This window comes from Canis lupus, chromosome 30, assembly GCF_011100685.1.
Source record: "Canis lupus familiaris isolate Mischka breed German Shepherd chromosome 30, alternate assembly UU_Cfam_GSD_1.0, whole genome shotgun sequence".
Taxonomy (NCBI): domain Eukaryota; kingdom Metazoa; phylum Chordata; class Mammalia; order Carnivora; family Canidae; genus Canis; species Canis lupus.
Window position 1 is genome coordinate 12,339,053 of NC_049251.1, and position 27,062 is coordinate 12,366,114.

The 27,062-nt window shown below is 41.5% G+C and overlaps 1 long non-coding RNA gene across 9 annotated transcripts in view; it reads left to right on the forward strand.

Moving 5' to 3' along the window:
• Nucleotides 1–27,062, forward strand: part of LOC102152285 — a 176,332-nt gene that overhangs the window by 26,533 nt on the left and 122,737 nt on the right. The window contains exon 1 of one of the 9 annotated variants that reach the window (XR_005381606.1): nt 12,285–12,408. The exons of the other annotated variants lie outside the window; for them this stretch is intronic. This is a non-coding gene — a long non-coding RNA (uncharacterized LOC102152285). Of the gene's footprint in view, nt 1–12,284; nt 12,409–27,062 lie in introns of those variants that run through there. 9 annotated transcript variants of the gene reach the window in all.

Consider the following 27,062-nt stretch of genomic DNA (forward strand, 5'->3'; position numbering starts at 1 on the left):
ATATTAGAACAGAAGAAAGATCTGAAGTTAATTATCTATGCTTTCATCTTAAGAAACTAGGAAAAAGAAGAATAAATTAAATCCCAAGTAAGAAGAAGAAAGGAAATAATAAAAATTAGAGAAGAAATCTAGGAAATTGAAGATAGGAAATCAATAGAGAAAATAATCAAAACCAAAAAGTGGTTCCTTGAAAAGGTCAATAAAATTGATAAGCCTATAACTAGGCTAATTAAGAAAAAAGAGAGAGGGCACAAATTACTAATGTCAGAAGTGAGAGGGGACATCATTACAAATTCCATGGATATTAAAAGGATAATACAGGTATATTATGAACAACTTCATGCCCACAAATTTGATAATATAGATGAAACAGACCATTTCCTTGAAAGACACCCTCTGCTAAAACTTACACAAAAAATAGACAATCCCCAAAGGCCTATATCTATAAAGACATTGAATCAATGATTAATAAATTTCTAAAATAGAAAGTAGTGGGCCCAGATAGGTTCACTGGTGAATTCTACCAAACATTTAAGGACAAAATTACAACCAGTTCTCTATAATCTCTATATCTCTTACAAGCATAGGAAATATTTCCTAAATTACTCTGAGGCCAGCATTATCCTAAAACCCAAACCAGACAAAGACATTATGAAAAAAGAAAACTATAGACCAGTATGTGTTATGAATATAGATGCAAAATTCCTGAACAAAATATCAAAAAGCCAAATTAAACGGTATATAAAAAGAATTACATACCACAACCAGTTGGGATTTATCCCAGGTATGCAAGTCTTGTTCAGTTTGAAAATCAATTAATGTAATGTAATTAATTACATTAATTGAAGAAAAATCACACAATCACATAAATAGGTGAAGAAAAAGTATTTGACAAAATTTGACACTCATTCATGATAAGAACTCTTTGTATATGAGGAATAGAGGAGAATTTCCTCAACTTGATAAAAAGTATCTGCAAAAACCTATGATTAACATCATACTTAATAGGAAGAGACTCAAAACTTTCCCTCTAAATTAGGAACAAAGCAAGGATGTCCCCTCTCATCACTCCTTTTCAATGTTGTATTGGGAGTCCTAGCTAATTCACTGAGACCACCCCCCAAAATATATTGTTGAAAAGGAAGAAATAAAACTGTCTTTGTTTGAATATGATATGATTGTTTATATAGAAAATCTGGAAGAGTTGACAAGTGTAAGTTCCTGGCTGGTATTTTTTTTTGTTTTGTTTTGTTTTTAATGTAATGCAAGTGCCTGACTTAAACTTTTTTTTTTTTTTCAAGATTTTTAATTTATTTGTTAGAGACAGAGAGAGAGAGAGACAGAGAGAGAGGCAGAGACATAGGCAGAAAGAGAAGCAGGCTCCATGCAGGGAACCCAATGCGGGACTTGATCCTGGGACTCCAGGATCACGCCCTGAGCTGAAGGTAGATGTTCAACAGCTGAGCCACCAGGCATCCCAACTGACTTAAGCTCTTGATTGTAAAGGCAACCATTTCAAAGACACCTGGCTACTTTGAATAAATGCGTTGCCAGCCACAGGACCAAATAAAGAGTCAAGCTACCGCACACTCCCCACTCCAGTTTCATTTTGTTTTAGAGACTGCTGCTTGGCTTAGATTACTCACCATTTGACTTTCTGTTTTTCCCTTCTTGTGCATTGATTCCTACTCCTTTGTTAAATTCACCAAGAAAGAATAAGTCATAAAACTATAGGCCTTCACTCTCCACCCCAATAAAAGCAGAACCCTAGGTCCACACTCTCTTTCTCTACCCATGACGTTACTGCATGGCCCCAGGTGTGCTGTGTACTCTCTAGGTGTTGTGAGTTAAAACCTTGTCATTCAACATTTCCTGATAGTTACTGCTGAGGGTGTCTTGCAATCATAATAAAAGCAACATAGAAATGCCTGGGTGGCTTAGTGGTTGAGCATCTGCCTTCAGCTCAGAGTATGAACCCTGGATCTGGGATCGAGTCCCACATTGGGCTCCTTCGGGAGAGCCTGCTTCTCCCTCTGCCTGTGTCTCTGCCTCTCTCTGTGTCTCTATGAATAAATAAGTAAAATCTTTAAAAAAAGTGTATCACTCTGGTGGGGGATGTTGATAATGGGGACATCTCTTGCATGTGTGGGGACAGGGGGTATATGGAACTCTCTATACCTGTCATTCAATTTTTCTGTGAACCTAAAACTGCTCTTAAAAAATAGTCTGTTAAAAAAAGTGGATCCTGATACAGTCAAGTGTCTTTATTTTCCTTAATGACTACAATAAATTTTTCAGGATGTCTCACCAATTAATGACAATGTATATACTTAGATTTTGTTGAATTCAGTGATTATTTGAGGAAGGAGACAGATGGGAAGGGAAAGGAATAGAGAAAGTTGAGGAGGTGAAATTATAAAGAGAGAGAGAGTGTATAGGTCTGGAATGTGTGTGTATGTCTATTAGGAAAAAAGGCCCAACCGGAAAAACCAAAATGCTTCTTTCAGCCTTTTCTGACAGCAACATTTTGCATTTTGAACTGTGGGCATACAAGGAAATGGCTTGCCCTTTGATTCTCGCCCCAGGGCAGCCTGGACTGTGGAAGGATGCACTGCCTCTGAGAGTAGAAGGTTCTTCTTCTTCTTCTTTTTTTTTTTTTTTTAAGATTTTATTTATTTATTCATGAGACACACACACACACACACACACACACACACACACACACACACACAGAGGGCAGAGACACAGGCAGAGGGAGAAGCAGGCTCCATGCAGGGAGCCCGATGTGGGACTCGATCCTAGGTCTCCAGGATCACACCCTGGGTTGAAGGCGGCGCTAAACCGCTTAGCCACCCAGGCTCCCCAGAAGTTTCTTCTTGATCCCATAAACTGCCTGTTAAGGCCCAAGCCCAGACCCGAGGTCTGCTCCTTGCCATTGTTTTCAGTTTTCGGGCTCAACCACTGGAACCACCTGCAACCAACTTCAAAAGGTAGCCGGGTAGGGGAGGGGCACCTGGGTGGCTCAGTGGTTGAACAACTGCCTTTGGCTCAGGTCGTGATTCCAGGATCCTGGGATTGAGTCCTGCATCAGGCTCCCTGCATGGAGCCTGCTTCTCCTTTTGCCTTCGTCTCTGCCTCTCTCTCTGTGTGTCTCACATGAATAAATGAATAAAATCTTAAAAAAAAAAAAAAAGAGGTAGCTTGGGGTCAGGATGGCAGTGGAGCTTAACCCTCAGCCATCCATGTGATGGCCTATGAAAATGACAGGTGAAGACGTTGAGGAAAACCACTTTCTGCTGGAAGGCACACATTTAGTCAGTAAAAAAGGGATGAGAAGAAATAGGAAAAGATTCTCTAGATATCCAATGGCAGTTATCCTTGTGGAAGGAAGCGGCCGGGGCTGTGGGGGAACATGGAGGCCGCACAGTCTGAGGGTGCTTGAGTTGTGTGAGGAGACCGAGTGACAGGACTGTCCCCAGAGATGGCCGCCTCGTCAGTACCAGCAGAGTCATGCGGTAAGAGGGATCAGTCAAGGAATTGGACTGGATGCCTTGAGAAAAGTCTCTTCTAATGTGAATCTCTCAGGGAAGATGAAAGTGGAGGGGAAGGAAGCCGAAGCCAGAGAAAGGTAGGAGAGAGAGGAAGAGGGAAACAGAAAAAGAAAAACAGTGAGAACCTGGTGACAAAGTAGAAGGCTTTACACTTTCAAAACCAGTCTCCTTAAAGTTCTTGACTGAGCTATTATTTTAAATTAAAGAATAGGATCAGGTCATTCACCCACTTAAGGGATCATTAAGTGTTGATAGAAACATTTATGCATAAATAAGTGGCTAAATTAAAAAATAGGTAACAGGAATAATTGAGAATGTTGCTGATAAGTTTGGATTTGTGTCTTACTAATGATTTATCAAAGTATTTGTCACACTGAAGTTTTCAGAGATGGAGTAAAATATACCAGCCTGTGTGTCTTCACGACACTAATTGGGGGGTCTGAGCTTGTTAACATGCTTCCCATGTCCCTACCTGTCCTAATTTGTTCAGGCTGCCGTAACAGAATACCATAGACTGCGTGGCCATAAATTGGGTAGGAAGTCTAAGATCAAGGCACTGGCAGATTTGGTGTCTGGTGAGGCCTAATTCCTGTTTTGGAGATGCTATAACCTCACAATGCAGAAGGGGCAAGAAATCCCTCTGGAGTCTTTTTTGTAAGGGTGGAGCTCTCATGACCTGATTGCCTCCCAAAGGTCCCACTTCCAAATACCATCTCATTGGGGATTACATTTCACTGTGTGAATTTTGGAGGGAGACACACACATGCAGTCCATAGCATCACCTCCCGAGTGTGCCCCGATTATCTTAGGGTCTGATGACTATGAAAGAATGATAAATTGTAAATTACTAGGCTCACGTGAGGAATGTATTATTGCTCTAATCCTATTTTATAGCATCAATAGCAGGGATATATAAAATCATTTCTGTTTTTCACAAGAAAAAAGTGATGTTTAGTGACATAGGCGGTTCACCCAATGCCACTTGAGAGGTAAAAACAGGCAGTTATCTTGAGGTAACCAGGTGGTCCTGTCTTCCATTCTTAGCTCTGCTCTTTAAGCTCAGTTCAGCGATTTATTTTATGGCTGGATCTCTGTATTGTCTGAGTCCTTTGAGGACGATGTTGAAAAATACCAGTGTTGAGCCTGGGCCCAGACCAATTCAGCTAGAACTTGAGATGGGAGCCCAGCATCAGTTTTTATTAAAATCTCCTCAGGTGGTTCTAATGAATGAAGGTGGCGAACCTCTGATGTAAGCTGTCTTGACTGATTGGATGTCAGAGACAACCAAGTAACATTTATGGGAGCTATGGGGCTGGTGTGGGGCTCCCCTCCTTCTGTGATGCTAACTGGCCCTAGCCAGCACTGTTCCTCTGACCCCTACATGGATCATCTACGGAGGTTAGCAGTTTGATAGAGAACCAGGCAACCCAAAGGGTATGTCCCTAGTGACAGGAAACCTAAGAGGGGAGTTGAACCAGTAATGGGGCTTCTTGTGGCCAAGAACTGGTCCTGCTGCTTGGATAGGGGTACCTGGTGAAAAGATAGGACTGCTGGGGAGGCAGAGCTACAGAGGGAGGTTGGTAAGGTGAAGGATGTGGAAAGCAGTGTGAAGTGGGTGAGCAGGAATGTCCTGGTGGGTAGAGGTGGGGAGATGGATGGGGCTCAGGCCTCGGGTATTGGTGGCCTGGACACAGTGGTCAAAATTGTGCCACGGCAGAGTCAGCTATATAGAACTCAAGGTTAGTCCATCAGGTGAAGAGTGGAACTCAACACTGGGGCAGAAGAGCCACAGCACTGGGGTCCCAGAACGAAGATGCAAACACAGAGATGAACCTACAGGCTGGGAGCAGTGGGGGCCTCTGCACTGCCCTCCCACCCATCTAAGCTGCATGAGGAAGACCCTCCCTGCCTGCCCATTTAGCCTGCTTCTAACCATATAATTAGTGGGCCCCGGGGCAGAATGAAAATGTGAAGCTCCTTGTTCAAAAATCAGGGAAGAGTGATGTTCAAAGTACCAAAACAGAAAGCTTTTTCTTTTCTCTGATGGTCTCTCCCACAATTTGTCATAGTGATTTATTTTTTATTTTTGAAATATTTTGTGATGATTTTATTTGCTATTTACCATCTTTTTAAGTTGAGTCAAATTGAAATTTGAGATTATTAGCACAGATTTTACTCAACTTCATATTACACAATGCCAGTTTTATTTATTTATTTTTTAAAATTTAAATTCAATTTGCCAATATATTAATATAACACCCAGTGCTCATCAGGTTATGGGCCCTCCTTAATGCCCATCACCCAGTTGCAAGGCCAGATTGATTGATTGATTGATTTTAAAGATTTTATTTATTTATTCATGAGAGACACACGGAGGCAGAGACACAGGCAGAGAGAGAAGAAGGCTCCCTGTGGGGAACCCAATCTGGAATTTGATCCCAGGATCCCGGATCATGCTCTGAGCTGAAGGCAGATGCTCAATCTTTGAGGCACCCAAGCATCCCGTGATGCCAGTTTTAAATGCAAATATAAGAGCATTCAACTCCTATGTAGAACCACCAAAGTTACACAATTTGTATTTCATGCAAAATACATGCATATGTATTTTGTTCTGACCAGAACAGTGGAAACACTACACTAAACTAACTCAACTGTTTTCATTCACTTTGTGATATGTACACATTTTACCAACACACTCGACCTCTTTCTTGCTAAGTTGTAAGGAAGGAGTAAGAAGAAGAGAACTGTGGGTTGTACTATCTTTTCCTTTTTCTTTTATGTCATCATTTTCAGTGGGAGTGATTGGAAGTTACTGGTAACTTCCAAGGAACACAAGTAACACAAGTAAGAAAGGGTATGACAGGGTTCCTTGGTCATTCCACTTTCTTAGGAAGACCATTGGCTTCTTCTCTGCTTCTCTGTTCAAAGCAAATTCTGGTTTGAATGAAAATTATGGCTTCTGGGGGCTATCAGTGCCCCCCCCCAAACTCTGTTGTAGACATAATATGTACCTTGTAGTCACTTGGAGTCTCACTGATGCATCATGGGTCCATGCAAATTCCACGTTCATGGGGCATCAAGAATGCTCTATGCTGACAGAGTGGCAAGGAAATGACAGACTATGTAGATCACGCACATTACCTCTGCACACGTGCATGCTCCACTGTCCCATGGGGCTTCACTTAAAAAAAACAGTTCAAAGATGAGGATTTCTAGGCAAGAGCAGCAGAACATTAAACCAAGCACAAGATCCTCCTGTGGGCAGGACCCTGAGTGACTGCTCAGGATGTATGTCCATGAAGCTGGCCCTGCTGAAAAGGACAAGCTGCCCCTGGCAGAAGTGCTCACAAGAGCGGGGAACAGAGGTTGTTTTTTGTAACCCAACATGATTTCCTTCTGGTTTTATTTTAATTTGGATTTTTAAAATCAAGTTGCTCATTTTTATTTAGAAATGTTATCACTTCTGTAATTAACCTCACATTACAAGCCAAATCAGCTCCTGCCTAGATTAATTTGAGCAGGGAAATACAGAGCTGGGTGAGGAGCAGGATTAGCAGCTGGGGAAGTCAGAAATCCCTGAAAAGCTGTCAATCAGGCTTGTTGGATGGAGCAGAGGGAAAAGCTAAATGCCTAGTTACCACATCTGAGAAGGCATTGTGAGAATGGACCAGCACTGGACTGGGTGACCCAGCTGGGTGGAGAGGGTAAGGAGGAAAGAAGTCGAAACAGACCCTGGGGGGTTTCAGCAGAGACGACGGGGTAGCTGTCCTGGCTGGTGGCCTAGGGAGCCTCGGGAGGGTCCAGGCAGGTATCCAGGACTGTGCATGACAGAGTCTGACCTCATTACTGGCAGTAGGTTTAAAGGATAAGATGCTAGTTTCTGGGGAACAAGCAAGGCTGATTCCAGCTCCCAGAGGACCTAGAGGCAAGGAAGGTGAGGACTCAGGAGTCCTGGGGACAATATGGACAATGGTATGTAAGGCAAGTTTTACTGTAAGAAGCAAGGCAAGAAGAAGTCCTGGCACTGGATCTGGCTATAAGGTTAGGGCAAGGACACCCCCAGGCTCCTCAGATGTGAGTCCCTGAGCCCCAGTGGTCCTTCCATTTCTCTGACTTCAGGGTCAGCCTTATAGCCCGAGGAAGGGCAAAGTGGTCCCAACTGGGAGTTTGAAAACTTTCAGGACTGGGGAGGCAGGAGAGTTGTTACCTGCATGTATTTTATCAGCTAAAAAGCATTGGTTTGCTCCCTGATTTATATTTTGTATATTGGATCAAACAACACTTTAACCACTGTTCCCCAAAAAGAACGTGGTTTGCAAATGATCCCGAAACCATACATCCATGTTAGTCTGTTAAGCAATTCTGGGCACTTGGAATTCACCTAATTGTGTGCTAGTCTTTTCCAATCAGGAGTCCTAGTGCTTTAAGCATTACACACATGATACACAAACACGTAGATAAAAATTCACAAGGCAAATCGTTTGAAATTGACAAGCTGCAAATCAGTCAATCCATCTATGGATGGGAATCAGTGAGCTACTATTAAATATTCGGTAATTTCCAAACTGTAGCCTGTGGCCAATGCTTAATGTGCTCAATCAAACGGCACACTTCTTTATCTGGCTGAGTATGGATAATGTGACCTGTCACACTTCCAGAGGCTCTGGCATAGGCTGGGGTGCTGTGATTCCCCATCACTGGAGGCCAGGGTCACTTCAGGATTCACCACAGTTCTGGAAGGCTCCAAGCTACAGAAAATTGTGCTTCCTCTGAGCCAGGAATCCAAGGGTATCTTGTCACCGGGCACATGGCTGATGTGTGTGAGGGTGTGGGGCTGTATAAGTAGGGAGCCTCCACTTCCAAAAACGAGTCCATCGTTTTCTGACTATAGTTAGTGACTGCAGTGCATCTTAATTATTAACATATTGTCCCTTGGCTTCCAAATCACGACTCCTGCATCTGTTTCTTGCCTCCTCCTTTCCATAATCCATGAGTTGTGCACATCTTTGGGAAACCCAAATAACATCTCTAGCATAGGGAGAGGGAAAGGCAGGTGGTTTGAATTCTTTGGCATTTCCCTGAAGTGGACTGTAGATCTGATCCAGTGACTTAGTTCCCCATATATAATTAACTGGGAGCCCGTTCCCAGCTCCTACTGAGCTGCCTGATTTACATTGTGAAGCTAGCAGGTGCAGGGCTGGTCTGTCAGCCAATCAGAATTTCCGAGGACAGACAACACAAGGTCACGAATGAAGATTGTGTCTTGACAGGTCTTGAAGGGAAGTGAAAATAACCAGGCTTTGATCTGCACCTATGGTCACTGTGGACTCAGAAAGATGTCATTTTTAGATATTTCCTGTGTTTTCCTTTAGAGTCACAATACGTCAGGTTCAGCTAAATGAAGAACTAAATTAAAACTGTCATTTCAGTTCATAAATAACAGATGTCTAATGCATTTAATTATTTATAGTCTTGAATCTTTCAAAAATGAAAATGACTATACACATTTTTAATGCAGTTCCTGGTAATTTGCCGCCTGACTGATAAGATTTGCCAACAATCCTGGCTTGCAAACATGAAAAATAAAACTGCGACTGTCTCGTTTATTTCACGAGACTGTTTCTGTACTCTCTTGTGGCTTTAACAAAATCTAAATTAAAGTGAAATCTAATCAAAACAAAATGATGTTCATATACTCATTAATAATTGGGTTTTCTAAAAAAAAACTAATAAAAATAAAATAAAATAAAATAATCGGGTTTTCTGAGATCATGTAGTAGGGACCTGGGTGCCAGAGACTTTTGCACGGCTTGGACAATCAATGCTTTATCCTTCTCCAAACTGTCTCCTTGCCAGGAGGTTGTGACTTCCCTGATCAAATCTTAATAGAGAAAACTTACACATGGGCCCCGAGCATGCCTCCCAGATCATATTTGCAAGCTTGGCGAAAACCGAAGTATGGTTAATAAAGGCTAATGTGACTTCAGTGACACCAGGAGGGGCCCTTCTTCCCTCCTTTCATTTGGGTGAAAAATCTTGCGGTTTCTGTTAAGACTCCAAAATGACTTAAAATGATGACTTAAAATGGCCTGGTATGTCTGGTACTGAGAGTAATTTTTATTCAGGGGAGAGAGGAAACAATGAAAGCGTCTCAATTATTTGAGGATAACTTTCTTGGTGGGTAAAGATAAAAACATTTGCTTTTAGTCTAGTGGTATAATGAGAAGTGAATTATTTGGGGGTCACAAAAACCTAAGTTTGAATCTCAGTTATAATAGTTAGAAGCTGGTGTACTTGAGTAAAGTTATTTACAATCCCTAGATGGTAATTTCTTTTTTCCTTCATTTCTTTGTTTCAAAAATGGACATCATAATATCTGCCTCCCAGGGATGTTGTAAACAGTAAATGAGTATATGTCAAACACCTGTACTTAGTAGGTATACTATAAACATTAGGGATGTTTGTGTCTGGCTGGAAGAAGAGCAACAGGCTTCTAATGAGTGAAAATATTTATATTAGAAGTCCCCTAAGGTTTATTTCAGCTAAGAGTACCTGTATCAACTGCTGCCCAATACTGCTATTTTACTCATGCAAAACCCCTCATTGACTTCCCAGTTCTGCTCAGTACTTCCCTTTGTGATTTCCCTGGGTCACTTTATAAGTCATTCTTGCTCAAACATGTGCTTTGGAGCAAGACTGCAAGTTTCCCCTGCAGAGAAAGACTAATTTGTCCCTAGCTTATCTATGGTCATGTGTAACCCCAGCATGGTACACACTGGTACATCTCAGAATTCCTGGCAGGCACCCCAGAGGTGGTGGCCAAAGCCTGTGTCTCACTTCCAAATGCTGGCAGGGACTACATGGAGCTCCCAGAGTATGGGGACTGTGCTGGAATGGGGAGATCATGTCTGCTTAAAATGGGGCAATGGCTTGTCTTTAGCTCAAGATGATTTTTGCCATGCCTGAATGTGGGCCCAATATTGCCAGGTCTTTAGATTTCTCAAAAGAAGACAGATAAAAAGGTATTTACATGAAAGCTTCCAAATTTTAATGGTGGCAAGCTACTCACATTAAACAAAACAAAATAAAACCTGTGAAGATCAATGCTGTGCCATCTAAACAAAGCAGGCCTGTGGCTTTCCAGTCTGACCTATGGGCTTACAGTATTTCATTGGCCAGACTCCTGGGTGCCATTTATCTCTCTGAGGTCTTAGACCTCCTGGGAGCAGCTACAATTTCTCCTTTAGTAGCTATAAAGATTTCTTTCTTTCTTTCATGGGGTTCATGACATTTTGATATAGCCATTTGGTTGCTGTAGTGATATTCATATCTATTTGTGACCATAAAAAAATAGCTATTGAACTTAAAAAAGTGAAATGATATCTTTAACCCTCAGTCCATCCCTGACTTTCAAGCCTCCACCCTCCTCCTGTCCCTGAATCTCACCCCAAGACTCCCCATAGGGAAGAGGAGCTTAGAGAGGAGAGAAGAATGTTTATAGTGTACAAATCTTGGTGAAAAAGGCTTGCATTTTAATGTTGTAAATTTTGGCTCTTTTGAGATGACCCAGTGTTAAAACAATATCTTACTTAAGATCTTGAAGAAATGGGTGTTTTAGTCCCAATTCCTCACGGCAGAGGTTGTTCCTCAAAGACTGGGATATTGTAGATTTATGGTCTCTTTTCACAAAGCTTGGGACAGATAGATTTCAGAATTCAGAATTGGTTTGAATTTTGGAAATATAATATATAATGGAATACTTTCAGTCTCATTTGGGAAAGCACCTAATAATATCAAAACACCAATATTTCTGTAGCAAAATATGAATATTCACACTAAGTAAGATAAACAAAGACTATAAATAGTTCCATGTTAGGTCAGATTTTGATGCCAAATGAATTGCAGAAAAGATTCTGGTTTTGGAAATCAGATTTGTGGATGAGGGACTATAAACCTCTACAGGAATCTTAGTGGTCATGTTGCTGTCTGGTGGCAATTTCCTTAGCATGGCCTCAATGGAAAATGCCATTTTGATCTTCTTTATACTAATCTATGCTTCCTTATCTTACTGAATCCAGAGTTACATAAAGCTATTTTAATTATTTTATTTTCTAAATCCCTACAGTGAATATATATTTGTAATTGGAAAATATTAACAATTTCATTTGAAACTGTAAAGCTGGGGCAGTAGCCTGTCCATAGCCATTGTGTGTGTGTGTGTGTGTGTGTGTGTGTGTCCTGCTGAAAACAACTTCAGTTTTGCTTTTTCAGTGCTATAGCATGAAGCCCTGTTGTGGTTCCTTCATTAGGAAGAAGTGGAGGGAGATCCTTCCTTGCTCACCAACCTCTCATCCCCTCTTCATCCCTTGACCCTCACAGGAGTTAACAGGCCTCTGTGTTTCTACACTCTTAATAAGGTAATGGCAGAACACTTTGGTTTCTGGGGGGATGAAGAGGCTCCCCTGGGAGAAGAGGAGTAAGGCCTATAAAGATGGATGGATGGGTGGATGCTGAGTTCATGCTGGCAATCACTTCGGAGGTAGTAGGATCTTAGAGGATGACTGCGTGGGCTCCCAATGGGTTGATAACTGATTGTGGTGGCGTTTAAAGCCCAGATTGCTTCTTGTGGAGGAAATAGAGCTGGCCTCTGCTTGAGCAAAGCTGCAAGGACCCCGGTGTCTGAAGAAGGCTCGACAGCACCACCAAGAGGCAGACAAGGGCAAGGGCAGAGAAGGCAGCCAGAACAGATGCGGGGGTCCTTCTTGGCCCAGAGGAAAATGGAAGGGGCTTGCTTTCTGAGCTATGTAAGTTCCTGGGGGCCTTAAACCAACCAAAGGAGAATGAGGAGCTCTGAAAGGTAATGCTGGACTAACCTTGAGAAAAACAAATGTGACATTCCCCGTACCTGAATACTGAGGCACTGTCTATAATTATTACCATGAAAAAATAGGTTTATGATATAGAAAATAATCCTACCAGTTTGAAGAATTTGAGTATCTCTTGTTTTATTCTATAGTATTGTGTGACCTATGTAATAGTGTTATCAAACAGGGAAAAGAATGAATGGACAGAATTCTGACATGATGGGGAGATATTTGATATCTGTAGGAGGGTTGGCAGAGAGATGACAGAGAAGGAAAAAGCCGTAGAAACTAGGGATTGGAGGGAATCCCTCTATAGGTTTACCAGGGGTCAAACAGCTTCTAGACAAAATCATAGTTAATCAGTGGTTTCCAGCCTAGGATCTTTTGACCTTGAGATCGATGCTATTGTGCTGGGACTCTATGAACATTTTTTTTTTTTAAATCTCTGAAAGTCAGACAGAAATTATGCATTGCTCTCTGAAAGGGCTGTATGGGCTGGCAAGAACACATGCTTCTTTGCTTTTGCTTAGGATTCTATTGCTTGAGTGTGGGAATGGTGAATATGCAAACTGATCAGAAGCTATGTATGCTTCTACGGCATATGAATAATTAATAGAAAAGCGGGGGAAACAAAGTCATTCATGAACCAGCAGGTGTAGTTTGTTTGATGATCAAAAATATCGCCAAAATACAGTATCGGGTAGGGGTATTTATAAGAGAAATCTTTAGGATAAGATCAGGAAAAGATCAGGAATGTGGACACAGTTCTGTCTTCTGTTCTCTGAGACCATGTAGCCAGTCATTGCCTGTGTCTTGCTGTTCCACTAAATGCCACCTGTCCCCATGGGCTATCCTGATGGGTGGCAGCTGACTGCCTCCCAGTAGATCTGTTGTTTAAATAATGAAATCAAGAAGGAGACTTTTGTTTTTAGAAGAGTGGAAGATTACAATTTTCCTTGTTGATGAACATTTAATCATACAAATTTTCATTTTTTTTTAAAGATTTTATACATGTATTCATGAGAGACACAGAGAGAGGCAGAGACAGAGGCAGAGGGAGAAGCAGGCTCCCTGCAGGGAGCCCAATGTGAGACTCAGGGTCATGCTCTGAGCTGAAGGCAGATACTCAACCGCTGAGCCACCCAGGCATCCAAGTGAACTTGGGCCAATTCTTTTGCAGCTTTGTTGACATAGGATTCTTTGGGTCTCTTGCCTTTTTTTTCATCACCATTTTCTTTTACCATTTACTTCATTATCCTGCTGTCTGTACTCTGCTTCTCTTTCCTCTGTGTACAATTTCTGTGGCTTCTGCTGCTGTGCCTCCCAGTCCTCCCTTCCAGCCCTGGCCTGTCGATATTTCTCCTTTATATGGTTCGATCACTTCAGACCTCCTATTATTTTATAGGTACTATGCTGGCTCATATATGAAGTTCCCTGCAAAGACTAGTCACTAAGTAAACGTTTACCTCTTTCTACCATTCTTACTGACTTCTCATGCAGAATAAATCTTATTTCACCCTTTCTGTGTGAAGCCATGTTATTAGGGCACAGAAAAATCTCATAGCTACTCATAGTGGTGGAGCTATGTGGGGAAGAATATGCACACATGCTCTTACATATCTGTCCCAGCATTCCTAAAGGTGCCTGGTCATGGGGGAGTGTGCAGCAGAATACAGTTGGGATTCTGCTCACAGTCGAACTCTCCTACAGGGCCTGTGGTGTCTCCCTATGGACCCCTTGGTCTGGTGCACTTAGGGGAGGACTCTCACATGCTGGTAATCCTGAAGTTAGAGAGTGGAAAGGGAAACACTTCCTCCAAGCCCAGGTTTGCACTAAAACCTGTAGCATCCTTAGACAGCCGTTTAATTGGGTTGTTCAATTGTGATTCTCACTTGGTTGACAGAGCAAGCCTCTTCATTCATGCCTGAACCTGATTATAGAAGGTGTAGGGTTTGTTAGTGGCTACCTCCAGCACACACTGTGAGGCTAGGGATAGTCTGGCCCAACATGCTCCAATGCTCCCAAATTGAACATTAAAGTTCATGTCCCCCAGACACAAAAGGGCTGTATTAGTTTCTTAGGACTTCCATTCTCATTTCCATAGACTAAATAGCTTAAAACAGTGGAAATGTGTTCTCTCACAGTTGAGGAGGGCATCACAGTTGAGAAAGGCAGAAGTCAGAAATCCAATTGTTGCAGGGCTGATTCCTTCTGGAGGTTCTGAGGAAGAAACAGCCCAGCTTTCTTCCTTCACACAACTAAGAGGCTAGCTTAGGTCCTTTGCTTGTATGTCTTGAAGACCACTAAAAGGATACAAGTCATTATCCCCAATTTCTTTGTTCTTGCCGTACCCCACCCTACCCTTCCCTAGGACTCAGGTAGAAGAGCCTGACAATGGACAGGCCTCAGCCTTCTTTAGAGATTGGAGCAGTGGGAGGGTAAGGCCACACAAATAGGTTAAAATAATAGCCTCTTATATAATAGGATACATGTTACTAGGTAGGAGATCAGAAAATTGCTTTTGGCCAAAAGGGGGGGGGGGAGGGGAGCGGGGATCACAACCATAGTCTCAGCCCACATCTACCTGGCCAAATCTCCAAGTGGTGGAGAACAGAAAACCTCTGCTTTCCAGGGTATCAGAGAGGCTACACATTTTAGTACTGGTGCAGTTTGCTGTAGCTCCTGGGCCACCTGCTGTCTTTAATGCTGAGAGGAGAAAACAATCATTTGTGGTTGTATTTGTAGATCAGTGGTTTACAGTGGGGGTGGGGAGTTCGCATCCCCACCTCCAAGCCCACCCCCAGGTGCTTTTGGCATGTCCAGAGACATTTTTGGCTGTCACAACTGAAAGAGGGCGTGTGCTACTGGCATTTAGTGGGTAGAGGCCAGCAATGCTGCTAAACATCCTCTAATACACAGGATTGCCTCACGGCTAGGAATTATTTGGCCCCAAATATCAGTAGTGCTGAGGTTGAGACACTTTATTATAGACTTAACTGGTCATTTCTTGCCACCACGAGCCTCATTCTCTTACCCCATCTCAGCTGCATTCTGCCCTTGACTTGTGCTAATCTCCAGGGAACGATTTCTAGGGAAAAAAATAGGCTATTTCTGGAAGAGGAGATGGGAGCTTGAAATTAAGAAATTCTGATGGAGGGTTGGAGAGAAAGGGAGGTCAGAGCTGTTTAATTTCCCTGCCATCAAGCATAAGCAATAGTGTTCAAAGAACGAGGAGGGACAAATGGCACATATGCCAAGCGGAACGCCACGCACAAATAAAATGCAGTTTGAGCCAAAAAGCAGGGAATTGAACAGGCTGTGAACCAACGGCGTCCGTTTTCAGATGAAAAGAGGATAGTGGGTCCCATCAGCCCCCAAAGCATATTGACTCGGCAAACAGATTTCACGTTGACATTTCCCGGGAATGACAAAGGCAGTAAAATACCAAGAAAACAATCTGATTCCAGTGGTAGTGGACCTGCTTCAATGATGCTTTCGAACCAGTGCTGGATTTCACAAGGCAGCGCTGGGGCGACGCTGCCCTTTCCAAACTTGCGTGGAAATATTTTCCATCATTTTGACATTTCATTTAAAATGAAATATAGGAGATATTAAAAATTCATGTTCATGACAGGTATTATTTGTTTGACTTTGAAATATACAGTGAACACGCTGTTAATGAACAGTGAGGGAAGTGTCAGGATTGTGTGCGCGTGCATATTCATGCACCGCTTCCGACTTCAGAGGCAAACAATTGCAGAATCAAAGAGGGCTGACCTTTTATGGTTCTAAAATCCATGAGCGTGTGGTTATGAATAATTGAATACAGAATAATAAAAATGACCCTTTTTGGGGGTAGTTCAGGTGAAAGCAAAATGCCACGACTTTATCCTAGAAACACGAGCCTCAATTATTTCTGAATTTGCATGAATTACATGAATATCTCACTTGAAACGTTACTGGGATGCAATCACATTAATTCATCCAACTGCCAGCATGCCATCTGTGCTTCTCCGTAATCTTTCCTCCACCCTGAGGACTGTGTGGTCCATGGCCTTGGAGGGGAGAGGCTCCCTCCCTCTGAATCCTCTGGTCTCCTCCCATTTAGATTTGATGAGGAAATTCCTAGGCTGGGAGACACATTTTCTGTGCTGCTGTGGATGAAGGGGAGGAAGGGGACTGTTGTGTGTTAATCACTGTTGGCCTGAGAGGAGGAAGTGGTGTCAGGCCTGCTGCTCTGAGGGAGGGGGAGGAAAAGAGCAGGAAGGAGGACCTGGCTCCTCACAGGACAAGAGCCCAGGGAGGGAGTAGCCTTCTTTTTTCTTTTATTCAGAAACATAATCAAATTTATTTTTTTGCTGAAAACAGTGAGGTGTAGAAGTGCCTCATTCTTGAGTTTTCTTTCATGTAAAATTCTGTGAACACATTCCAATCTTCTCACTGTTTTCCTTTATAAATTAAATAAGAGTTTCATTTCTTCATAGATCCTTTCAGCAGGCCTGCCATCTGCTGGGCACAGGGGGGAGACGGGCGCACGGACCTTAGAGACGTCTAGTGGGGCAGGACGGTCAGACGCTAGGAATTGTGAAAGAGAAGCAATGCTGATGGGGGAGGGTGAGTTACTGCAGATGTGCCTGATGGGTATTGGTGCGGGTGGGGCAGGCCCTGATCGGCTTGGTCTGGAAGTCCTGAGAAGCTTCCCTGGAGAACCTTGAGGAAGAGAGGGAGATAGCCTGCTTGGGCAAACAACAGGTGGGAAGGCTCTGACCAGGACAAGAGATGCCTTCCTAAGATGAGAAGATGATCTCCCACCTGCCACAGGGTGACCAGAGCAGGGAAACACCAAGAGAAATCAGCTCTCAGGGATGAAGCATGGTGGGATTCAGGAGGCCTGGAATCTAGTGCTGGTTCTGCCATTTATTAAGGATCAGAGAGGTTGTGATATTTATCAAAGATCGCCCAGTCTGTTTACTCATTTGTAATTTCTCTGTGTGGGGAGTAGAGTGGGGTGGGGAAGTATGAGGCGTTTGGGGTCTGATTTAGTGATCTGAAATTCCGTTTTTGAATAATCATTAGTCTTTTATGTTTGCATATATATGTAGAGGATACTGTAAATCAGTATTTGTGCTTTTACCTCTTTAAGACTTTTTTTTTTTTTTTAAAGATTATACATATCCCATTGGACTATGGCACTAGAATATAAACTCTAAGAGAAAAGAAACCTTGTTTTTCTTGTTCACCACTGCCTAGGAGAATTCCTATCACACAGTGGTTATCTAAAAAATGAGGCTGAATGAATAAACAAATGTTAGTAAAAATTTACAGTGTCTGTTAACATAATGTGAAAGGCCAAATTGGCCACAATCATAGGGACACATACCAGGCCCTTAGGTTAGGTGAGAGAGCCAGGGGGAATCTATGGGCTATAGTGTCAATAAGTTTTATTTTTTTAAAGATTTTGTTTATTTACTCATGAGAGACACACACACACAGAGGCAGAGACATAGGCAGAGGGAGAAGCAGACTCTCTGTGCAGAGCCTGATGCAGGACTCCATCCCAGGACCCCAGGATCATGACCTGAACCAAAGGCAGATGGTCAACCACTGAGCCAGCCCATGTCAATAAGTATTGATCCCAGCGAAGTTTATCCAGATTCTTTTGCATCAAATATATTCATCTTTTATGTCAGCAAGTTTAACATACCTTAATTTTCAACAAAACATAGACTTTCCTGAGTGGGCTCTAAGTGGGAGATGATAAAAGGAGCAAAAGCCAAGAAGGTGGGTAGGACATCAGTCACAATCAGAACTGATCCTACCATGGCTTGTCATTGAAGGGCAGTCCGATTTCTGTTCTTCTCCTCCCTCATTTTCTCTGCGTCAGACCCTATGTTTAGTCAGATTCTTTACACACTTTCATCTCCCCTCCTGTTTCTGACATACGATTGTTTTCTGTCAACCCAGTAAGGCTTTAAGATATGTTTGATTTTAATTTCATTCATTGCTTTTTCTTTCTGGAGAGAAAATAGTCATCTAGAAGGAAAGACATTTAGTGGTTTTGTTTACTTTTCTGAAATATGTGATATTGTAAATTGTACTTTTACAACAGAGTTATTTTTAGCCATTTGTTTTTTTTTTTTTTAGTTTGTTGCCTCCAATATGTTAATGGTTCTGATTTCAAAATGACAATTTTCTAATTTTTTTCAAAGTAAATAAGTAAAATTCTCAGTAAAAAACCAGAACCACTAAGTAAATTTAATGGTACAGCTCCATACATGGTCATTTATATTTTTATATTTTCAGGTAAGTGAAAGGGAAATGTTCTGTTCAGGCGTTAAAGATTGGGGTGTCGCTTTTGTTTTTTGTTTTCTTCATTCTGTGAACTAGCTAATTATAAAGGAAATAGTGTAAAAACTCATCTTCATTAGTAACCAATTTATCAATAAATCACATCCCTCACTGTTGTTGAAAAAAAAAACTGACTTGATGTAATAATATCTTTATGTTCTATAGTACTTAACCCTTTCAGGGGTGTTGGTGTTAAGATCTTAAAAAAGAAAATCTGCCCACCCTCCGTAATAGGGGAGATTTTCTTCATTCTGTAGATTGGGAAGATGACACCAGTGAGAGAGGATGTCCCTAGGGTCACAGAGTGGATCAGTCCCAGCTCACTCAAAGCAGAAAGATTCAAGGTAGGTTTAATGCAGAGATTACCCACAAAGGTTTGCACTGGTGTAGGGAAACATGATAAGAGGTAAGGCAGATTCTAGAACTGTAAGCAGTGAGGCTATTACTCCTTCTAGGTCTGAATGCATGAAGTGATTAGCAGAACCCTGAGATAGGGAGGGATGTGTGGAGGGGCCACTTGAAAAGAGCTGAGACCTTTGTGGAGGGGGACAGCCACCCCACTGTGACACCACAGGTGGAAAGCCAGGGGAACAAATGGTTCTGTTTCCCTCTCCTCCATCCCACTGATTTGTTGCCAGAGCTCCCTCTCCAGAAATCCCAGCTGGAAGCCAGGGGCAAGGTAGTCCATACAACCTCCTGGCACCAGGTAGGTTAGGAGAGAGTGGAGAGTGATCTGGGAAGCAAAGGTGTCTGCCAAACCCATCAGTCTCAGGTAGAGTTGGGACTGGAGGTCACATCTCCAGATACCCCACCTGTTATGTGTCCACATATGCTTTCCTCGGGAGGGGAGAAAGCATAGCATGGAACCTCATGGCACCTGGCCTCAAACTATCTGCGAGCCCTCTGTGGTTTCATCACTATAAATTTGGGATTTCTGGTGAGAAAGCAAAACTTTGGGTGGATATATCATTTATCTATTTATATCCTTAACATGGACTATTGAAAATTGGCTGTATATCTTTTTTTAAAAAAATTATTTATTTATTTATTTATTTATTTATTTATTTAATTCATTCATTCATTTGTTTGAGAGAGAGAGTAGGTGGAGACGCAGAGGGAGAGGAAAAGATGCTTTGCACTGAACACAGAGCCAGACTTGGGTCTTGATCCCATGACCCTGAGATCATGACCTGAGCCAAAATCGACTTGGATACTCAACTGACTGAGACACCCAGGCACCCCAGAAGTTGGCTGCATATCTGATATCTGTTTCTCCTGACCATATAATATGAAAATTTGTTTCCTTTCCCCAACTGCAAGGTGATTTTTGATACGGAACAACTGATTATGTACTCTAGCTGCACACATCAGCATGTTGATTATGTGAAATCTCATAAGGAATTATAGTCAATGCCAATCATTGTGTAAGTGAAGGTCAGATTTTACATCTTCTATTGGTGTCATCAGCATTTTTAGGATAAATCTTTGAAGCACACAAATTAATATTGGGATACATGTCAGCACGGAAGGCATCTGTGAGAAATTAAATACCTGTGGCCTACGGAAGAGAGAGTATAGGAGAGAAAGAGAAAAAACAAACAAACAAACAAACATGAGAGTCCCCATGCACAGAATTGTTGGTTTAAACTACAAGGAGACTATGATCAGTCAGCTTTTTAAAAAGTGCTAAGTAGGGCTCAGATATTAAAGTTAGTCAGAAATACTGCTTCCAAATTTTAAATTTTTAGTGAGTGAGCAGCTGCGGAGAAAGACTTGTGTGCACTTGTGTACACAAGCCACACAGGTTGCTGGAGCTTCATTTAAAATTATACTTGGGGGTGTGTTTGTAGAGGGAATGTATTCCTCTGGGTTAAGACAGACCTGGATTCAAATCCTGGCTTCACCACTTACTAGCTGATTTTTCTGAGCCTCAGTTTCTTCCCATGTAAAATCGACACAATAATAATACTATTTACCTCCCAAGAGTTTTATCATTTAGATAAAACTGATGTCTTTTGCTAGAATAATGCGGTATAACAAATAAGCACAAAATCTCAGTGGCCTAGAGTATTTATTGCTCATGTGTCTGGAGGTCACAGAGATGTTCCTGAGGCAGTTCCATTGATTTTGACTGGGCTCAATCACTTGTCTGGGTGTTGACTGGCTATTGGCTAATCTTGTATGGCCTCATCTGGGTTGACTGGGGTGACTAGCTGTGCCCCACGTGTTCTTCATCTGCCCCACGGCTAGCTTTAGCATGATCTCATGGTGATGACAGAGGCAAGAACAGTAGGCAGAAACACAGAAGCACTTTTCAAGCCTCTGTTTGCTTTATGGTGGCTAACACTTTGTTGGGCAAGGTAAATCACAAGATGGAGACCTAAGGCAGAATGGGAGGACACTACAAAGCTACTTTGCAAAGAATGTGAAGAGAGAACTGGGGCCATTAATACAACCAATCTACTGCAGGACAATGAGGTTAAAATGAGATGCTACTTGCAAGTACTTAGCACATGGCCATCATTTAATAAATGGTAGCAGTTATTATTACTCCCTATTTACATCACATCTAGTGTCTAAGGTTTTATTTTTGTATCTGGTTTGTGTGTGCTACTTCATGAACTGATAGAAATTCTTGCTTTGAAATAGAATGAAGAGATTTGGGTTCAAACTCTGACTATGAACCTTACTCTTAATACAACCTTACTGTGTGATGAGGTGGAGTGGAGTGTTTGCTGGGACCCAGACAGACCCTGGTTAAAGACTTTGACCACTTTAGGCTATTTGATCTTGCGTATTAACTTCTTCTTCAGTCTCCTTAGTTGCCAAAGGGAGATAATTGTACTTATTTTTGTGAAGATTAAATAAGAAAAATATGTCTTATATCTTTCTCAATATTTGTCACTAAGCTACTGTTCAATACATAGTAGCTATTGTTATTTATAACCATAGTAATCTTGTTTGCAGAAAAATTAGGTAAGCAGTGGCCAAAATTCTATATATAGATGATAACTATTAACATTTGGATCGTTGGGGCACCTGGTGGCTCAGTGGTTGAGCGTCTGCCTTTGGCTCAGGTCATGATCCTGGAATCCTGGGATGGAGTCCTGAATCTGGTTACCTGCGGGGAGTCTGCTTCTCCCTCTGCCTATATCTCTGCCTCTCTCTGTGTCTCTTATGAATAAATAAATAAAACTTTAAAAATAAAAAACATTTGGATTGTTCAACCGTAATGTTCTATGCATGTATTTCCACAATTAGACTTAGATTACTTATACTATTCTATACACCATTTTCTTTCCTTAATATAACATGATGTCTTTCCAACATGAACACACACAGATCTGGTGCAGTTATTTTAATAGATATGTCTATCCACCAGGGAGATATAGTCTCATTTATCTATCCAATACCCTATTGTTGAATCTTTAGATTGTTTCCAATTTTTCATCATATTAATAACAATGCAATGAATATCTTTTTACACCTTACATCAACTTTAGGTTACATTTTTTTGTTAAATTTTTGGAAGTAAAATTGCCATGTTAAAGGGTATTCACTTAAAAATGTTTTTATTGTTAAGTATGACAAACATATAGAAAAGTGTACACAATCTAAGTGGACAGCTTAGCTAAATGGATATCATAAACATTCATGTAATCACCAGCCAGCTCAAAAAACAGAACAGTGCCAGCCCACAGAGGCCTTCCTCTGGTGTCCCCCTTAATCATCAACCTTGCCTACTCCCAAAGATAACTGCTATCCAGACTTTTAATATTAGATTTGCCTGTTTTTAAATTTTATATAAATGGATCCATGGTATGTATTCTTTGTCTCTGTGTTTTAAAAATCAATATTGTGGGGGCGCCTAAGTGGCTCAGTCAGTTAATTGTATGCATTCAGCTCAGGTCATGATCCCAGCATCCTGAGATTGAGCTCTTCATGGGCTCCCTGTTCAGCAGGGAGCTTGCTTTTCCCTCTCCCTCTGCCTGCTTCTCGTCTTCTTCCTTGCTCATGCTCTCTGTCTTTCTCTCTCAAATAAATAAATAAAATCTTAAAAAAAAAAAAATCAGTATTGTTTTTGAGATTCAACCATATTGTTTACATAGAAATAGTTCACTTTTTTCATTTTTGTATTTTATTTCATTGTATAAATATATACTTAATTTTATTGCTGTTGGACAAATTGGGTCATTATCATTTGGACTCAAGAATAATGAAAAAAAAAAAAGAATAATGTTGCTATTATTGTTAAATGTGTGTGCTTTCTTGATGTGTGTGTGCACATTTCTGTTGGGTATACACCTAGGAGTGGACTTGCTGGCTTAGAAGGAACGTGTATATTTGTTTTAAGTAGATAGTGCCAAACTCTTCACAGATGGTTATTCTAACTGACACTCCCTTCCGCAATACAGGAAAGTTCCTATTTGTTCCACGTTCTCTTTAATGCTTGATATTAAAAAATTTAGCTATTTTGGTGGGTGCATTGGTATTTTATTGTGGTTTTATTTTGTATTTCTTCAATAACAATGAAGTTGATGAGGAATACCACTTCATGTGTTTATTGGAGCCGCCTGGATATTCTCTCTTCAGATGTGCTTATTCAAATCTCTTGCCCAGTTTTCTTCTGGCTACCTGCTTTTAAAAAATCTGATTTGGGGATCCCTGGGTGGCACAGCGGTTTAGCGCCTGCCTTTGGCCCAGGGCGCGGTCCTGGAGACCCAGGATCGAATCCCACGTCGGGCTCCCGGTGCATGGAGCCTGCTTCTCCCTCTGCCTGTGTCTCTGCCTCTCTCTCTCTCTCTCTCTCTGTGACTATCATTAAAAAAAAAAAATCTGATTTGTAGGAGTTACTTTTATATTGTGGTTAGGGTCCTTTGTTGAAATGTGTTCCAAATATATGTTTTCTCACACTTTGGTTTGTTTTTATACTTCTGTATAGTGTCTTTTCATGCCTCTAAGTTCTTAATTCAAAGACAGTCAACTGTATAATTCCCATCTTCCCTTTTATAATTTTGGTTTTTTTGTGTGTGTTCTGTTTAAGAAAAATTTTCCTGATTTGGATAGCAAGAATCTCCTCTATACTCTTTTAACAGTTTTTCGGTTGCTGTTTGTTTGTCTTTCACATTTGGGCTTACAGTCTATCTGGATTTGAGTTTTACATAGAATGAAGTAGGAGTCAAATTTTATTGTTTTCATAAGGGCATTCCATTGTCATCCTTTGGTGACAATATTGTTCTTTCCTCATTGCTCACAGTGCCACTTTATTATTTTTTTCAAAGTTCTTCTTTTTTTTTTTTTTTAAGTAAACTTCATGCCAACCATGGGCCTCGAACTCACTACCCTGAGATTAAGAGTCACATGTTCTACCAACTGAGCCAGCCAGGCGCCCACCTTTATTTTAAATCAATGTTCCTGTATGTATATCTATTTGCCACTAATCTATTTGTCTATAAACTTTACTTTCTAGAGGGTATTAATTTTATTTATTTATTTGACAGAGAGAACACAAGTAGGGGGAGTGGCAGGCAGAGAGAGGGAGAAGCAGATTCTCCACAGAGCAGGGAGCCTGATACTGAACTTGATCCCAGGACCAGGACCTGAGCTGAAGGAAGACACTCAACTGACTGAGCTAGTCAGACTGATTCTGAGAAGTTTCCTAGTTGTCCCAGCTATAAGTGAAATTGCAGAAACAAAGGCAGTCATTAGCAATTCATGTTCTCTTTTCCTCCACCCCTGGTCCTCTCAAATATCTCTCTTATTTCCAGGAATCTACCTTCTCTCTTTCCTGTTTCTACACTCTTCCTTCTCAACTAGATTCAGAAAACTTTGCAGAGACCAACAAAAATAATGATAACACAACCCTTTCCAGGGCCATTGGCATTTTTTAAAGGTCTCCTTAGGATAAGATTCCTCCCAAACCAAAAGGAATGGGTCTCTCCCCCATTCCTTTGGGTCTCTCCCCCATTCCTTTGGGTCTCTCCAAAAGGAATGGTAGGATGTTGAAATTTAAGGCAGCCACAGATGGTTGATTTGTTCATCTGTAATAGGGTGAAGCAGGACTGGTTGACATCTTGTTCTGCAGTTCAGAGAAGTCACCTAATTAATGTGTGGGAAACAGGAATAATTAGTATCGGAAGATATATTTCTGATTTTTTTTTTTTTTTTGGCGAGGGTGTGGGGAGCTTTCTTAGTGACCTTTAAATTTTACTAAATGAGTAATGATTTATTCAGCTTCCTGCAAAGATTAGCTCTTCTCTTAATTAATTGTTATGGAATTGCATGACTAGACTGCAGGCCTTCATTTAAAACTCTTTTAAGCATAAGTGAAAAGATAGAAAGGCCTTAAGGTGGACCTTCCTTCAGCAAAACATTACTTGTCTCCATCTGGTTCCTTTAATGAAATGTTATCCTACATGCTTCCCCCTGCTAGTTGTGGCCCCAAGACTTGTGCTTCAGCTGCCTGGGTCATTTCCTATTAAGGAATCTTAGGAAGACCTAAGTGACTCCTTTCTTTATTTTGGGCCCCGCTCCTGGCAGGGGTCAGCTGACTAAGATGTAATGCAAGGCTTGCACCCTGTTACCTACCCCCCTTCTCCTTCTAGATTCCATGTGGTTAGATCAGACTATATAAGATTCAGTTCACTTTGATTCAGTTCTCTTTTTTGAGCACCTTCTGTATGCTGAGCACTGAGGTATGTACCAGGAATACAGAGGCGAATCAGGTAAAGCAGGATTCCTGCCCTCGTGGTGCTTATATTCTAGTGGAAGGCTGGACATAAAATAAATAATGACAATTATGAGGAAAGTTTCGGAGGACACCAAAGCTACTCACATTACACATTACATGCAGGAGGGAAGGCAAATGTCAGTCGAGGGCTCTTACCACACTTTGGCTCTAGTTACCATAAAATTCAGACAACCATGGCTCTTTTTCTCTAACCCACAAAATTTAATTACACTTAACAAACATTTATTGAGCAACTAATTGATAGGAGGCATTGTGGTGCATGCTAGGAAAACAGGACTTGGAGAGGAGGAGCAGAGCCCAAAGATGAGTAGAATTTGATTCCTGATTTCAAAGGGCTTGGGATTTAGGGATGGGGATGGGTAATAGGACACAAACATGAAAGCAATGCAAAATGTACTCTAGGAAAGGCAAGTGTAACAAGTGAATGACTTTGAACTTAGGGGAAGGAGATGCAATTGAGGGGAGGCATTGTGAAATGCTCGATAAGGAACAGATATTTATGGTGATTCTTTATGGGATGGTCTTTTTAGGTTCCCAGCCCCAATTCCAACATGGGTAGGGGAGGGACAGGGGAGTTCCCTCATGTGCAATACCAAACAATTTACAGACGTCAGTAGAGAGTCTGAGCAATCAATTCAATTCTGACACCATCTATCCTGAGATGGCATCAGATTCTACTGGTTAAGGGCTCAGTCATACAAGAGTGCCCTCTACCCCCTACTTCAGATACCATTTGTAAGCCCTAGGCTGTTACCTGGGCTTCTGACCAATTATAGATTGGAGGTTCCAATGACTGTCTCCTTAGATTTGATTAATAGGCTAGAGGATCTCACAGAACTCAGGGAGACAGTTACCATTTACCAGTTTATTGAAGGATATAATAAGGGGTATGGATCAACAGCCAGATGAAGAGATACATAGGGCCAGGTACAGGGAAATGGTGTGGAGCTTCCAGGTGTGCCATTCTCTCCACACCCCAAGTGTTCACCATCCCAGAAGCTCTCTGAACCCAGTCCTTTTGGGTTTTTTAATGAAGGAGCCATTACACAGTCATGATTAAGTCATTGGCCATTGGTTGATTCAACCTCCAGCCTCTCTTTCATATGTGGGAAGTAGGACTGAAACTTCAAACCCTCAAATCACCTGGTCATTTCTCCTGGCAACCAGCCCCTCTTCCTAGATTATCTAAGGGCTTTCCAAATGCTATCTCATTAACATAACAAAAGACATCTAATTCACCCTTGTTCAGGAAATTCCAAGGGTTTTGGGAACTGTGAGCCAGAAACTGTGGAGGAAGATCAAATTCACCTAAGACATATAAATTTTGGTTATTCAGATTTCTTGTAAATCACAGTATCATGGATGGGCAGGGTTTTAATCAGAAATTATGGGGAAAGGCTTCTGGGTGGAAGGCGTGGCATGAGTAAAGATTCAGAATCAGGAAGCTATAACTGTGTGTGTGTGTGTGTGTGTTGGGGGTGGGGGGTGGGTGGGAAAGTAGAGGCTGGAAATGTAGGTGGGAAGACCACAATATGAAAGGCTTTACAT